This window comes from Rhinopithecus roxellana, chromosome 11 (assembly GCF_007565055.1).
Source record: "Rhinopithecus roxellana isolate Shanxi Qingling chromosome 11, ASM756505v1, whole genome shotgun sequence".
NCBI classification, from domain to species: Eukaryota; Metazoa; Chordata; class Mammalia; order Primates; family Cercopithecidae; genus Rhinopithecus; species Rhinopithecus roxellana.
In genome coordinates this window covers 57,494,302-57,507,318 of record NC_044559.1, presented here as the reverse complement: position 1 = coordinate 57,507,318, position 13,017 = coordinate 57,494,302, and positions in this window count along the sequence as shown.

The window sequence follows — 13,017 nt, the reverse complement described above, 5'->3', positions numbered from 1 at the left end:
ATAGTTTGTGTAACTCAGACAGACCACTTAAAGAAATGGGGTCAAAAAGGCCATGCATGAATATACCTTGGAGATACTGCGAGTACAGTCTCAACCTGCCCCAATAAAGCTAGTCACATGAATTTTTTGGGTTTCCCAGTGTGTACGAAACTTATGCTTACACTATGCTGTGGTCTATTAAGTGTACATTATCATTATGTCTAGAAAAACAATGTATATACCTTGAAGAAAAAATGCTTTATAGTTAAAAAATGCTAATAATAATCTGAGCCTTCAACAAGTAACTATTTGCTAGTGGAGGGTCTTGCCTCGATGTTGATGGCTGTTGACTGATCAGAGTGGTCATTGCTGAAGGTTGAGATGGCTGTGCCAAGTTCTTAAAATAAGACAATGATGAAGTTTGCCACATCAATTGGCTCTTTTTTCCATGAAAGATTTCCCTGTAGCACGAGATGCTGTTGAATAGCATTTTGCCCACAGCAGAACTTTGTTTAAAATTAGAGTCAATCCTCTCATATTCTGTCTCTGCTTCTCAACTTAGTTTATGGAATATTCTAAAGCTTTTGTTTTAGTTTGACCAATGCTCACTGCATCTTCAGTAGGAGTACATTCCATCTCAAGAAACCACTTTCTTTGCTCATCCATAAGAAGCAACTTGTCATCTATTCAAATTTGATTATGAAATTGCAGCAATTCAATGACATCTTCTTGCTCCAGTTGCAATTCTAGTTCTCTTGATATTCCTACCACATCTGCAGTCACTTCCTCTACTCAAGTCTTGAACCCCTCAAAGTCATCCATGAGGGTTGGAATCAACTTCTTTGAAACTCCTGTTAATATTGACATTTTGATTTCCTCCTGTGACTCATGAATGTTCTTAATGGCATCTAGAATGGTGAATCTTTTCCAGAAGGTTTTCAATTTATTTTGCCCGGATTCATCAGAGAAATTACTGTCTATGGCAGCTATAGCCTTACAAAATGTATGTCTTCAATAGTAAAACTTGAAAGTCAAAATTACTCTTTGATTCATGATCTCCAGAATGGATGTTGTGTTACCAGGCATGAAAACAACACTCATCTCCTTGCATGTCTCTTTCAGAGCTCTTGAGTGATCAGGTGCATTGTCAATGAGCAATAATATTTTGAAAGGAATCTTTTTTCCTGAGCAGCAGGTCTCAACAGTGGGCTTAAGATATTTAGGAAACCATGCTGTACACAGATGTGGTATCATTCACGCTTTGTTGTTTCATTTCTAGAGCATAGGCAGAGTCAATGTAGCATAATTTTAAGGGTCTTATGATTTTTCAGAATGATAAATAAGCATTGGCTTTAACTCAAAGTCACCAGCTTCATTAGCCCCTAATAAGAGAGTCAGCCTGTCCTTTGAAGCTTTGAAGCCAGGCATTGACTTTTCCTCTTGAGCCATGAAAGTCCTCAATGGCATCTTCTAATAGAAGGCTGTTTTGTCTACATTGAAAATCTGCTGTTTAGTGTAGCCACCTTCATCAATGATCTTAGCTAGATCTTCTGGATAACTTGCTGCAGCTTCTCCATCAGCACTTGCTGCTTCACTTTGCACTTTTAGGTTGTGGAGATGACTTCTTTCCTTAAACAGCACAATTCAACTTCTGTTAGCTTCCAACTTTTCTTCTACAGCTTCCTGGCCTCTCTCAGTCTTCATGGAATTCAAGGAGTTGAGACATTGCTCTGGATTAGGCTTTGTTTTACGGGAATGTTATGGCTGGTTTGATCTTCTATCCAGACCACTCAAACTTTCACCATATCAACAATAAGACCAGTTCACTTTCTGATCCTTTATGGGTTCACTGGAGTAGCACTTTTAATTCCCCTCAAGAATTTTTCTTTGCCCTCACAACTTGGCTGTTTGTCCCAAGAGGCCTAGTTTTCAGCCTCTCTCAGCTTTCCATGTCCCTTCCTCGCTAAGCCAAATGGTTTCTGCTTTTGATTTCAAGTGAGAGATGTGCTACTCTTCCTTTCACTTGAACACTTAGAGTCCACTGGAGGGTTATTATTTAGCCTAATTTCAGTATTGTTGTGTCTTCTGAAATAGACTCTAGGAGATGAAGAGAGACAGGGAATGGCCAGTTAGTGAAGCAATCTGAACAAACAGAACATTTATCAATTAAGTTCACCATCTTAGATGGGCACAGTTTGTGGAACCCCAGAACAATTACAATAGTAATTGACATCAAGATCATTAATCACAGATCACCATAACAGATATAATAATAATGAAAAAGTTTACAATGTTGGGAGAATTGCAAAAATGTGATTCAGAGATATGAAGTGAGCACTTGTTGTTGGAAAAATGGTGCTGATCAACTTGCTCAATGCAGGGTTGTCACAAACCCTCAATTCGTAATTTTTTTTAATGCAATATTTGTGAAACACTAAGATGCAAAGCACAGTAAAATGAGGTATGCCTGTGCCTCAATGAACAGCTAGTGTTCTGTGTTGCATGGATGGGTGGTCATGTGTTCCTGTCTCCTTCCACGTGCATTCACTCATAGTCAGCCCAGAATACATCTGGGACCAGATGTGTGAGAGTTTTCCCCACACACTAAGCAATTCTTCAGGGGACACCAACTGGATGTCCTATAATTTAATTCAATGTAACACTGTCTACCTGGAAATGGTGTCAGACCCCACAGGTTAAGGGCTCAGTCTCACAAGGCTGCCCGGACTTTAGACACCAGTTGCAAGTTAGTAAGTTGTCACCTGTGCTTCTGACCAACTGTCTATAAATTGGGGGTCCTACCTACCACGGGGGTCCTCCCTCCATGGGTTTAATTTGCTAGGATGTCTCACAGCACTCAGAGAAACACACTTCCTTAGGTTCACCAGTTTGTTATAAGGGATACTACAAAGGATACAGATAAACAGCTGAGGAAGAGATGGATACCGTGAGTTATGGGCCTGCATAACTTCCACACCCTCTCTGGGGCTCCACCCTCCCAGTACCTCCCCGTATTCAGCCACTGGAAGCTCACCAAATTTTGTTCTTCAAGTTTTTATGAAGCTTGATTTCTATTTGCCCCCCACCGACCCACAAGCAGTCAGTAGAGTCAGTAGGTGGGGCTGACAGCTCCAACCTTTTTTTTTTTTTTGAGACGGAGTCTTGCTCTGTCGCCCAGGCTGGAGTGCAATGGTCCCATCTTGGCTCACTGCAAGCTCCGCCTCCTGGGTTCAGGAGTAGCTGGGACTACAAGCTCCAACCTTTTAATCCTCTAATCACCTGGTCTTTCTGTTGACTGGCCCCATACAGAAGCTATCTAAGGGTGCCACCCTACATAACCTCATTACCATAAACTCAGAATGTGATCAAGTGGCTTCATTATAAATAACAAAATAGTGCTATCACTCAGGAAATTCCAGGGGTTTTAGGAGCCCCATGTCAGGAACTGGGAACAAAGACCAAACATATTTCATATAATACCCCAATGACAATTACCAATTGTCATAGACATCCAAGGATACGAATGTATTTCTTAAATAGTACCCTCAGTGTGGCTTAGGGGTAAAAGTTTGTAGACACCTGCTCCAAACTTTGAACATTGAATTTAAGGTTGGCTAACCTCAGGCACTCTAGTATGTTATTTATAAATAATAATTCTTTGTCCCCCCTCCTCTTATCTGTCATATGAAGAGCACATGCGAACCCTTAGCATCAGGAATCCAACTAATTTCCATTTGAAGAGAGGATACAGCTGGACTTCCTACCCGCATACTGACATTCCTACTTGGCAGAGGCGGGACACTACCCTTATTTAGGATTCAAGAAACTCACTATTTAAGATCTAGGAAAAATTCCTTTCTTCCAGGGACATTTCTCTTGAACATGTTTTGTTTCACATGTAATTTAGTGGTCACCTGGGGGCCAAAGAAAAACAGAGACTTTTGTCCATTTGCTTATTTCTTAAATTTATGATGAAAAAAAATCCACGAATAACTTGAGCTGTCAATAGAAACCTTTTTTTTAGGACCAGATCTCTCCTTCACATTTAGGTAATGACTGGGACATTTATAGAAGAAAAATAAATAATAATAATTATTATTATGATAGCTTATCATTGTTGGCCCTTTGTTCTGTGCCAAAGATACAGATGATCTCACCTCATCCTTACAACCACCATGTGAAATTGGTGCTATGATTAATCTCAGTTTCATAGAAACCGAGGCCAGTGAGGTTAAGAAACTTGCTAAAGTAACATGCAGCTAGTTAGTGCTGCAAAATCTGAACCTACGTGATATGTCTCAGTAGCATGTGCCCTCTAGTATATGTGTGTGTGTGTGTGTGTGTGTGTGTGTGTGTGTGTGTGTGTGTCTCTATATAGGACAAAAGGATTCATACATTTGTAGCAGGTATAAATCTTAGTCTATAAGGTCAGATGCTTTGTTTTCCATAAATCAATGTAATATCCTATCTAAGTCCTTTTCCCACTGGGCTGGAGGAAATAAAAGCTTGACCATTCTTGAGGTTTCTCTGTCACCACCTTCAGCAGATTTGAACAGGGCTTGGGGATCTTCCTGACATGTCAAGTTATTGGGTAGACTAGACCCCTCTGTTTGATGCCTGCTGAGAGGCAAATTGTTCCTGGCCACATGATAATCTCTGTTCTGTGGGCTTCTGTACTAAACTGGGGGCCAAGAATCTTGGAGCACTTCCCCAGGTATATCACACACTCACCTTCCCTGAGGTCCCACCATGGCCTCAGGGAGCAGGAACAAATCCTCATTCTCTTGGACTAGGGAATTTTCTTTTTCTTTTTTTTAATTTGAGATAGAGTCTCACTCTGTTGCCCAGGCTGGAGTACAGTGGCGCAATCTCGACTCACTGCAACCTCTGCCTCCCAGGTTCAAGTGATCCTCCTACCTGAGCCTCCAGAGTAGCTGAGACTACAGGCATGTGCCACCACACCTGGCCAACTCTTGTATTTTTAATAGTGACGGTGATTCACCATGTTGGCCAGGCTAGTCTCAAACTCCTGACCTCAGATGATCCACCTGCCTCGGCCTCCCAAAGTTCTGGGATTACAGGCGTGAGCCACTCTGCCTGGCCTGGACTAGGGAAATCTTACTTGCTCTGAGAAAATGCAATCTCTTCTTCTTTCCTCCCTCCTTCCTTCTCTGTCTTTTGCTCTCTCTTCTCTCCCCATGAGAGATCTGCACTTTGCACTCTTTCTTAAGCCACCTGTCTTCTCAATGGACTCAGAATTTTGACATCTTTTAAAGTAGGGAACCCTACCACAGCACGGACCTTGATACCTCTTTGAACAGGCAAAGGTCAAGGTAAAACACAGAGTGAAAGCTTTAATAAATATTGCAAAACACGCTCTCGCCACATCACCTTTCGTTTATTTTTGCAATATGCTGCATGCTCACTCACTCTCACACTCACATACAAACATAACTGCACAAAGGTCATCTCCCATTCTTTTGATATTTAAATATTTTTCTTCTCCTATCAGATAAAGTTTATATTATCTAGGTTTTGTCTCTGACAATTCTGATGTTATGGAAATACATCAAGACATTTCTTTGTAAAAATTCCCAATGAGGCTGGGCACAGTGGCTCACACCTATAATCCCACCACTTTGGGAAGCTGAGGTAGGAGGATCACTTGAGCCCAGGAATCAAGACCAGCCTGGGCAACATTGTAAGACCCCATCTTTACAAATAATAGTAATAATAATTAGCTGGGCATGGTAGTGCATGCCTGTGGTCCCAGCTACTTAGGAGGCTGAGGTGGGAAGATCACTTGAGCTTGGGAAGCTGAGGCTGCAGTGAGCTGTGATCATTCCACTGTGCTCCAGCCCAGGTGACAGAGTGAGATTCTATCTAAAACAAAAAATTCCAATACATTTTACGTTATAGTGATTCCCCTGTGGTTGTGAGCAATGTATAAATGATTTGACTCATTTTTTCCTACATGTCAATTCAACCCTCAATATTTTCCAAATATATCTTAGAATTTATACTTAAATTTATGAATTATCTTGGAAGACCTAATTGTTTAAAATCTACTCTCATCTATTCTAGTTATTTGAATCTTTAGAAAGATTGTTAAAGGCATATTTAAATGTGTCATTTCATGGATATTAGGAATACCGAGTTATAATGTAAATATATTCATTCAGAAATGGGCGGGGTGGGGGTTGGCGGCGGGGAGTCCTCAGGGAAGATACAGTATTCACTACTGACATTAGTTTCAATATTGCTTTGTACAGTTGTTTAATATGTACGTTGTTTCTATTTTATCTTGTATATATCTCTCCACCACAAGTTAATCCTTGGACTGTTAGTACATACAGGACACGTGTCAGGATGCTTTCTCGGTGGACCTCATCTTCAGGGATCATTTTATTTCCACAGTTTAGTGCCTTCTTACTAGAATAGAGCACTCCATAATTTTTTCTAAAGATTCTGTCAGTCTTGATCCAATGTGCCAGGTGATAAATGACTGAACGCTGGCCCTGGAGGGGAAGTTAGCAATGAGTCATGCTGTCTCCTAGTAACCAGTCAGTAAATAGCTTCCAGCAAATATTTTAAACCTCAAAGCACACTTACCTTTGGTATTATCCTTAGACGGACTAACCTCATCTATATCTGCACTCTCATCTCTCTTTCAGAACTTCTAAGAAAGGAGAAAAAGTGGGATAGGGTTTGCATATGATTGTCACCTCCTTGAGAACCCACATGAAAACATTCCTACCCCAGGAAGTCTTTCTCAACAAACCTTTTTCCTTGATTTGTTTCTCTGCATTTTGCTTGCCCTCAAATGTTATGAAGCCATGTATACTCCATGTACATTTCATTTGTTTGTTGGTGGATAGGCCCCCCTATGTAACTGTTCAATGCGTCCATACTGATGTGTGTTTTCACAGTTTAGCATGAAGGTCAGCACACGGTCAGAACAGAACGCGGCACTCAAGTACCCTGCTCACACACCCCACCAACAACACTGTTTCAGAATAATTAATTTAAATGTGCAACGGTTATTTAAAACATAAATCCTCCCTAAGTGAGAGGTGGGAAAGGGGAGAATTAAGCCTATTAATCTTGTTCACCTTATCCCCCCATTAGACTGTTTTCTTTAGACATTTAGAGTCGGACTCTGTAGCATGGGAGTCCTTATTAGGAATATGGAAAACACACGAGAGTTCGTTTTGGAGCAAGGAACATCAGAAGATGTGTCTATGTAAATGAATGCAAAAGTCTACTTTAGATGGACAGAGAGCAGCAAGAGAGCCCCAGACTTTAGCAAAGAAGGGACGCAGAGAGAAACAAGTAGAAAGGAAAGATGAGTAGCAGGAACCAAGGTCACTGTGAATCCTCTTAGCCTAACTCTAAGGTACGGCTGCAAGTCTTTGAATTAAACTGTAAGCTTTTTAAAGATATGATTTCTTCTGTTTCCTTGTTTTCCTCTAAAACTCTATACAGAGTAAGTGTGGAGGAAATGTTTGCTGAACAAATACACTTCCATTTTAGGTAAAAAGTATAGATGGTCCCTAGACAGCAAATGAAGCACTAAGACTGTTTGGCAGGGTTATAAGAGGTAGCACTGAGATTTTGCCAAGAAGGCTTTCGGCTTTTGGAAAATTAGTCCCAAAAGTTAGTGCTCTCTTGGATAAACTGAACATCCAATCCTTCTTCAGGGCATCTCTTTAAATTTATTTATTTTTTATTTTTTTTGAGACCGAGTCTTACTCTATTGCCCAGGCAGGAGTGCAATGGCGCAATCTCGGCTCGCTGCAAACTCCACCTCCTAGATTCAAGCGATTCTCCTGCCTCAGCCTCCCAAGTAGCTGGGATTACAGGCACTTGCCACCATGTCTGGCTAATTTTTGTATTTTTAGTGGAGACAAGGTTTCATTATGTTGGTCAGACTGGTTTTGAACCCCTGACCTCAGGTGATCCACCCGCAGGGCATCTTTTTAATACTGCAGTTTCATTTGATTAATGGGAAAGCATCTTAAACCGGCTGAGGATTTTGTTTAAGGCCACACAGAAGGGTCAGAGGGGTCAGATAACAATGTCATCTGATTTCCTCCCTTAGATGGACTTATGCCAAGTTTTGGAAGGTAGTTATAAAATTTTTGACTTCTAGTTTTTACTACCAGTGATAAGAAATTGTCACCATGTGTGATAATTTTTTTCATTCCATTTTAGTTGGTCTTTTCATTAATGAAATAACGACCTCTTTGAGGGCTTATTTCACATTGTAAACCTAACCATCATTTTAATCCTCCCCCAGATTCCCTAAGGTGGGGATATTTGTTCTCACTCTACAATGACAAGCTTAAAAAGTCTAAGCAAGTTGCCCTTTGTCACCAAACTAATAAGACAGAGTAGAAACTTGAACCCAAGCTTTTCTGGTTCTAAGTGAAGTTCATAATCTTAACTATTATGCAACATAATTTCTTTTCTATAAGCCTCAAGCTTGCAACAGGTAGAAAAAGAAATTTGTAATGTTTATTAATCTGGCTAACCAATAATAGTAGAATTATATGACAATAGTAAAATTGTAGATCTGGTAAGAATATTAGAAAGCTTTTAATCTTGTAGTTTTTATCTATTTATTTATTTATTTATTTATTTATTTATTTATAGATGAAGTCTCACTCTGTTGCCCAGGCACAGTCCTGAGATCTCGGCTCACTGCAATGCCCACCTCCTGGGTTCAAGCAATTCTCCTGCCTCAGTCTCCCCCGTAGCTGGGATTACAGGTGCACGCCACCACGCCCAGCTAATTTTTGTATTTTTAGTAGAGAAGGGGTTTCACCTTGTTGGCCAGGCTGGTCTCGAACTCCTGACATCAAGTGATCCACCCACCTCAGCCTCCCAAAGTGCTGGGATTACAGGGTGAGCCACCGTGGCAGGCCTAGTCTTGTGTTTTTTAGATTGTAATTCTCAGATTCCACAGAGGTACTCAGAGGTTGCCCAAGAGGAAGAAAAGGTACAGTGGAAGGCCAGAGGCAAAGGGGAAAGAGCACAGCGCTTTCAATTCCCTTTTCCAGAGACGAAAGTTTCCCTTGACCTTTCTTTATGTTGGAATTCTACATAAGATTTCATTTAGGAGCAGGTAGGCAGGAGGGGAGGGAGAGGAAAAGGAAGTTTGGTGAACCATTGTGAAAAAAGTGGTTGACAGTTGCTGAGTTAGTCTAGATCTATCATTTTATAGGTGAGATAATGGAGACCCAGGTGGTAATTTAGCCGAAGTCACTCTATTAACATCATAACCTCCCTAAACTGAGAGAGCCCTTGGGGATCACCTGACCAAATCATTTGCCAGCATTGGCTTCTCTCACCTGCCATCAGCCACATGGGGTCCAAACTCCTTCACAGCTGGAGGCTCACAGACCACCAAATCTTCCCATCTTTCTGATCCTTAGAAAATATCCCCTTAGGCCGGGTGCAGTGGCTCATGCCTGTAGTCCCAGCACTTTGGAAGGCTGAGGCAGGGGGATAACCAGGAGTCGGGAGTTTGAGACCAGCCTGGCCAACATGGTGAAATTCCATCTCTACTAAAAATACACAAATAAGCCAGGCATGGTGGCATGTGCCTGTAACCCCAGCTACTTGGGAGACTGAGGCAGGAGAATCGCTTGAATCCAGAAGGCAGAGGTTGCAGTGAGCTGAGATTGAGCCACTGCACTTCAGCCTGGGTGACAGAGCAAAACCCTGTTTCGAACAAACAAACAAACAAACAAAAAACAGAAAAACAAAACAAAACAACAACAACAAAAAACAACTTATTATAAGCTGAAATTTGTCCTTCCATATCCCTAAAAATTAACTAGAATAATTAAAGTGTCTCTCCCTTGTGACAATGACTTGAATATTTAAAGACACCTAATATATCCCTCCCGAGCCTCTCATCTCCAGACACAACTTCTCCCATTTCCTTAAGTGTTCCTCAGAGAAAGTGGTTTCTTCTGGTCTGGTTGCCCTGCTCCAAAAAAAGCTTCCATTTGTTTTTATCCCCTTTAAAGATTCAAGTGCAGAATTAAACACAATACTTTAATGATATTTTACTTTATATATTAAGTCATTTAAACTTCCATTCCTTACACAATATCACATTAACTCCCTTATAATGGGCAAGGGATGATAGGCAAGAGAAATAACATGAAGATACTATTATCTACAGCTGGGTTCTCCCACACAGACGTAAATCCATACACACGCTTTCCTTGCTTCCTAAAAGGATCTTGCCTGCACTGTCAAAATCACCCTGCATGCTGTCCATAAGAGTTTCTTCCTAAAGTAAGCCTTTGTTCATTGCCATTAGCCATATATGCTTTGCCAGAGGATTTATACATTAGAAACCATCAGCTGACAATGCGGATGTATTGAGTCAGATTCCTTAGGTTGGTGCAAAAGTAATTGCGGTTTTTGCCAATGAATTCGGCAAAATTTAACCTTGAATTCAAAGCTTTTGCCTCGAATTAAAGTAATGGCAAAAGCTGTAATTGCTTTTGCACCAACCTAATGGATTGCTCTACTGCAACCATGTCCGCAATGGCAACTAACATATCTATTTAATAGACAACAAAAGCTAGCCAGAGCACATTCATTTAAGAGCATGGACCCATGTTAAGAATCTTTTACAGCTATTTTTGCAAGTGAGATGATGAAGAGGAAACCAATTATAATACATGAAAGGCATTTTATAATTCCGTAAAATGTATTAGGATTGGCCCTTGATGACCCCTGCTAATGAAGGAAACTTATGTAAATGACCCAAAACAGCAGGCAAAATGCCATGACATCATAGTTCTGATGTGCTTTGGAATTTGCATTTCCAAAACAATAGTTGATTACCTTTCTAATATTATATGATTTCGTCAAACATGAAAAGTGGCTAGTGTTTCCCTGAGCTCATCCCGACTGATCCCGATGCATTCTGAGTGGCAGAGGAGTCAACCTGAAATTGAACATTTGCTAGCAATAATCCACTAAACAAATAATAACCTACATGTGCTTAATCTAGAGATGGTTATATTCTACAGTTACTTGCTATTTTTGAACTGCTGCAAGTAGTTCACTGTGCATCTTCACATTGCGTTTTATTCAAGGGATTAAATGTGCTTATGTGTATCATCTTATTTGCTGTCACCACTGCTTGGAAATTATTATCAGCTCTACTTTATATTTGGGGAAATTAAAAGTTTCAGATTTTTAAGGAGGAATAGACCAGGAGAGGAAAATAGTAAATTTCACATAAAACATTCAGCTTGATTTAGAATTCTCGAGTATTTCGGTTGGGGACGAGCAAGGATGATCTAGTTAACCCCCTCATTTTAAAGATGAGGATGGTAACATTAGAACCATCTAAATGTTCTATTTAGTGAACTTAAATACTTTTCAATTTCATTTCTATTTCCTGAGTTTGAAATGAGAATACTTACACTAGCTGTTTTCTAATAATAGAATTCTCATAACCACTAATGGGAACGTGCCAAGATGAATGGAACTGTCTCTTGGTCTGATGTCTAGCTAATGTGTAGGCTGGTCAGCGTGGCACGAGGAAGGCTTGGCTGGGGCTAGGAGCCTGGATTCCATCCCTTCTGGGACAATAACTCCGCTTTCAGTAAATGGACCTCAGATATGTTTTTAGACCTCAGTGCCTTCATCTCTAAAATTAGGGATTGGACTAAATCTTTTAAGTGTTTTTAGAGTTCTAATGTGCCGTGATTCTCACTTTCTTTATATAAATTTTTCAAATGCATAATACATATAGATGTCATAGATATGCAAATTCGCAGACACTATAAAGAGAGGAAGGAAGCAGAAATTAGAAATGGAAGATTACATTATTTCTGGCTATGTTTCAAAGGTAAGTGATCTCTAAGGGGAATGATGTTGATCTGATACTTCTTAATGTTGCATCTTTTAATAGATCAATTCTGAAGCATGTAATTCCTCTTGGGATGTGCTCATTTTCTATTTTCATTGTGAAGTTTCGATAATTTGTGCTTTTTTAATTTTTTAATTTTTTATTTTTTAAATAGGATCTCACTCTTTCACCCAGGTTTGAGAGCAGCAGCATGATCATGAGTCACCACAGCCTCGAACTCCGGAGCTCAAGCCATCCTCCTGCCTCAGCCTCCCAAGTAGCTGGGACTACACGTACAAGCCAATGTGCCCAGCTCAAGTTCTCTTAATTTGGTGTGTTGTGGCTACCCTTGCTCATGAGAAGGTCTGGACACATCAACCCATGCAGTAAAGAAAGAAAAGGGCAGGTTGCCTCTCTTGGAATGAGTCTCTTCGGGTTTCCTCAGAGTCTGGAGTTGTAACTCTCAGCTGGCTGTACCACCGCATTCCTCTGGTAACCGATTATGTCATTGCAAACAGAGATTTATGAGCCCTGATGCTAAGGAAACAGAAGGCAAGATGAATTATGAGAAGTTCCAGGTCTGCAAACACTTTCTCCAATAATTAGCCTAAGGTGGGGAGGAGGGAGAAATTAACCCCACTAAACTCCCATTTTATACAATCCAAATAATGCACTGGTAACATCTGACTGAGCATGGAAATTCATCTTGAGGTGATCCAGTTTAAAACCCCATTTGTAAATTCAGTCTGAAAGGCTTCAAGGGAAAGGGATGAAGGGTTGGAAAAACTCACAGCGAGGAGCCTCCAGCCCCTCCTCCTCGGGGTAGCCTGAGTGATTTAAGATGGATACATCTCTGAGATAGCCCACAGGTAAATATGAAATGGCTTTGTGTTCCGAGAAGGAAGGGAGAGTTACCAGCACAGACATGAGCTTCTGTGCTTCCCTGAGGCAAACATGGAAGAAGCAATTTGCAGAGGCAATAGTGTCACTCTTGCTGTTAGCCATGGCAGTGCAAGTTTGCATGCCACCAGAAGCAAGGGTTGCACCCTTTACTTAGCATGTTGTTACCCTAGACACATTCTGCTAGCTATAATATGCAAGCAAACATTCAACTCATGTAAATGTATACCTTTTCCTAAAGAAACTGTTGGAAA